We start from the raw sequence: 4,515 nt of genomic DNA, 5'->3' as shown, positions 1-4,515 counted from the left end.
AGGACTGAAACTGATACACACTATGTTATATGAATTAATTCCAAGTTTCATAGTTTCTTTATTTTCTTTTTGGGAATCGCAGCATGCCAGGCCTCCCTGTCCATCATCAACTCCCGGAGTTCACTCAAACTCATGTCCATCGAGTCAGTGATGCCATCCAGCCATCTCATCCTCTGTCATCCCCTTCTCCTCCTGCCCCCAGTCCCTCCCAGCATCAGAGTCTTTTCCAGAGTCAACTCTTCGCATGAGGTGGCCAAAGTACTGGAGTTTCAGCTTTAGCATCATTCCTTCCAAAGAAATCCCAGGGCTGATCTCCTTCAGAATGGACTGGTTGGATCTCCTTGCAGTCCAAGGGACTCTCAAGAGTCATCTCCAACACCACAGTTCAAAAGCATCAATTCTTCGGTGCTCAGCTTTCTTCACAGTCCAACTCTCACATCTATACATGACCACAGGAAAAACCATAGCCTTGACTAGACGGACCTTTGTTGGCAAAGTAATATCTCTGTTTTTGAACATGCTGTCTAGGTTGGTCATAACTTTCCTTCCAAGGAGTAAGCATCTTTTAATTTCATGGCTGCAGTCACCATCTGCAGTGATTTTGGAGCCCAGAAAAATAAAGTCTGACACTGTTTCCACTGTTTCCCCATCTATTTCCCACGAAGTGATGGGACCAGATGCCATGATCTTTGTCTTCTGAATGTTGAGCTTTAAGCCAACTTTTTCACTCTCCACTTTCACTTTCCTCAAGAGGCTTTTGAGTTCCTCTTCACTTTCTGCCATAAGGGTGGTGTCATCTGCATATCTGAGGTCATTGATATTTCTCCCAGCAATCTTGATTCCAGCTTGTGCTTCTTCCAGCCCAGCGTTTCTCATGATGTACTCTGCACAGAAGTTAAATAAGCAGGGTGACAATATACAGCCTTGACGTACTCCTTTTCCTATTTGGAACCAGTAGTATAATTTAAACATCAGTTTTTGCTGGACTGGGGACAATGACTGGAAAGCTGGCACTTTCAAATGGAATGTGATGTCCCAGAACCTTTCTTATCAATTTTGCTAAAGACATGTCTTCCCTTGGCTCTCAGCGTTCATCCCTTTCAGGTAAGAGGTGGGCTAGGTTCACTGTGACCTTTTAGGGCTGTGTGTGTGTGTGTGTGTGTGTGTGTGTGTGTGTGTGTGTAACTTAAGTAGTGTTTATTGCAGAATAATTGACTCTGGGAAGCAATTTCAAAACTGGTGACAGTTTACCTTCTCTTTTTTTCTTTCTGTCTGTTGTACCTGACAGTTTCTTTGAGTTAATTATTTGCAGTATCAGAAAATTAAAATGGTGCATGCAAGAAGTTCATTGGTGTATCAGCTTTCTAGTTTGTTCTTTGGCCAAGTTTCACTGGATGTATTTGATAAATATTCTGTACAGTGTGTGGTTTGGGATGGGAGCCATTTTCAACTTCATTATATAGATGGAAGTTTAGGTCCTGGTTTTTGTTCATTTAAATGGGCTTCCATAGTTTTAAGAATAAATGTTTATTCTGCTGCTATTTCAGCAAAGTAAGTGTGTGTGTTGAGAGAGAGAGGGCGAGAGAAAGAGAGTACCACCAAAGATTCAGTTATTTTCAAACAAGTACTTTCACCCCCCACCAACTCCATTTTCCCTTTCTTGGGAGCAGCCAAAGGCAAAGTAACAATGTGAATTTAGTTTATAAAATTCTGCTTCTCTCATTTCTCATACTTTGGTTTTATCCTCATATCTGGTTATTTGTCCTGTGCGTCATTTCCTCGTCTTCTAAATCTGAGTCAGTGTTAGTTAACAGTGCTCGGCCAACACTCCTAATTAGTTTTCTACTATATTTGAACTCTACCTCTCAGATGAACAAAGCTCTGTCTCATTGACAGCAGTTGAATAGCGAATGGTATTAATGAGATTGAGTTAGATTTCTACTGCCACCTTAATTTTAGTACCTATAAAATAAAATAAAAAAAAGATGAAGAGTTTCTAAAAAGGGACCAAAGGCCACATGTTGAAGCTCTATGAGCTGCTTATCCCTAAGGCTGAGATTGTTTAATTCATTTCACTTAGGTCAGACAGAATACTGGAATTTTAACCTAGGTCTCTCTTATTTGTAATACATTACATTAGATCCTGTATGAGGTATTTTCTTCTGTTATTATCATGGGATGTCACGAACTATATTATTGAAACTTACCCCATGGGCGTAACTGTCTGTAGAATAATAATGTTACTGCATTTCAATCTCTGGATTAACTTAATATACGAATGATAAATTCTCACAGTTTAGCCATTATTTTAAACAGAAATTACCTTGCTAAATTGTCCAAAACTTTGATTAAAACAAGCACAATGAAATAGATTTTATACAAATAAAAGCTCAGAGCTCAAAAAGAATGACACATGATCAAAGCGTGTATGAAATTTCTGTTAGCAACTTTAGTACATATATCCATCCAAACTTTTACTTTTTAAAAAACCCACCTCCTTTTCTCCCAGTTAACATCCAGGTATTGAATAATGCTGCTGCTGCTACTGCTGCTAAGTCACTTCAGTCATGTCTGACTCTGTGCGACCCCATAGACGGCAGCCCACCAGACTCCCCCGTCCCTGGGATTCTCCAGGCAAGAACATTGGAGTGGGTTGCCATTTCCTTCTCCAATGCGTGAAAGTGAAAAGTGAAAGTGAAGTTGCTCAGTCGTGTCCGACTCTTAGCCACCCCATGGTCTGCAGCCTACCAGGCTCCTCCATCCATGGGATTTTCCAGGCAAGAGTACTGGAGTGGGGTGCCATTGCCTTCTCCGTGATTAATGCTAACCAGATGTAACTTAGTGATTCTCCATGACTGTTTGTCCAACAATTTGAAAGTAGGGTAAAATCAAATGCAAAATTGCAGATTCACTTTAATTACTTACCAGTCTTTTAATGATTGGCGACTGGAAAGATCCAAATACACAGACATTTTTTAAGACCTTTGGCTCTTTTCGTGCCTAGCGCAGCCATGGCTCGGCGTCCCTAGAAGCACCTGAAACGCGTAGCAGCTCCAAAACATTGGATGCTGGATAAACTGACTGGTGTGTTTGCCCCTCGTCCATCTACCAGCCCCCACAAGCTAAGGGAGTGTCTCCCCCTAATCATTTTCCTAAGGAATAGACTTAAGTATGCCCTAACTGGAGATGAAGTAAAGAAGATTTGCATGCAGCGTTTCATTAAGATCGATGGCAAAGTCCGCACAGATATAACCTACCCTGCTGGTTTTATGGATGTCATCAGCATTGATAAGACTGGAGAGAATTTTCGTTTGATCTATGACACCAAGGGTCGATCTGCTGTTCATCGTATTACACCTGAGGAGGCCAAGTATAAATTGTGCAAAGTAAGAAAGATATTTGTGGGGACAAAAGGAATCCCTCATCTGGTAACCCATGATGCTCGTACCATCCATTACCCTGATCCCCTCATCAAGGTGAATGATACCATTCAGATTGACTTGGAGACTGGCAAGATTACTGATTTCATCAAATTTGACACTGACAACCTGTGCATGGTGACTGGAGGTGCTAACCTGGGAAGAATTGGTGTGATTACAAACCAGGAAAGGCATCCAGGTTCTTTTGATGTAGTTCTTGTGAAAGATGCGAACGGCAACAGCTTTGCCACATGGCTCTCAAACATTTTCGTTATTGGCAAAGGCAACAAACCATGGATCTCTCTTCCCCGTGGAAAGGGTATTCGCCTTACCATTGCTGAGGAGAGAGATAAGAGATTGGCAGCCAAACAGAGCAGTGGATAAAATGATCTCTATGTGATGTGATTGGAAAAGTCTTTGTAATTAAAGATAATACCAAGTGATTAAAAAAAAAAAAGAGCTTTGAATAACTTATAATAAGTGCTGCTGTCAGTACTTTAGAGGGAACTGTGTTTCTTCCTAGTCAGTGAGTTGACCTGGTATTCTAATCATCTCAATTGGAACAGTGAGATTCAGGAAATATTTTTCTTGGTTTAAATGTAAAGACTTTTAAAAACTTCCAAATTATATTGGTTACAACTTTTTTTTTGGTACAAATACAACTTTATTAAACACATTTTTTTTGTAGAGACTTGGCCTAATAAATCGAAATTTAAAAAGCAGTCAGCCATGTGTTTCAAACCAGTTGCCCTGATTATCAATATGTGGCTTTTAAAGTTCTGAACAGAGTTGAGATGCATTCCTGTGACTGATGGACTGTTCTCATGGACTTGAGCTCATTCAAATCATGCTCCTAAATAAGCTTCCAGTTATAACAGAGGCACATGCAGAAGAGAAGGGATTTCACATTCAATCAGGGTACAGGAGGAGAAAATTCTTCCCGTATAATGGAAATGATAACCTTGAAATACTTGAGCACTCATCCTTGAGAAAAGCAGAAAGACCCAATCTCATAAGATGATGAGCCCGTGGAGCCCAGAATCATAGAGGGGATTTAATTTCATGGCCCCAGACAGAAGAGTATCAAATGCTCACT

The 4,515-nt window shown here is 40.5% G+C and overlaps 1 pseudogene; it reads left to right on the top strand.

The window, feature by feature from the left end:
• Nucleotides 1-3,011: 3,011 nt before the first annotated feature.
• LOC102397193 lies at nt 3,012-3,862 on the top strand (annotated as a pseudogene).
• Nucleotides 3,863-4,515: the final 653 nt, after the last annotated feature.

The sequence above is a fragment of the Bubalus bubalis genome, chromosome 1 (assembly GCF_019923935.1).
Source record: "Bubalus bubalis isolate 160015118507 breed Murrah chromosome 1, NDDB_SH_1, whole genome shotgun sequence".
Classification (NCBI taxonomy): Eukaryota; Metazoa; Chordata; class Mammalia; order Artiodactyla; family Bovidae; genus Bubalus; species Bubalus bubalis.
This window is presented reverse-complemented; position numbering and strand designations above follow the sequence as displayed.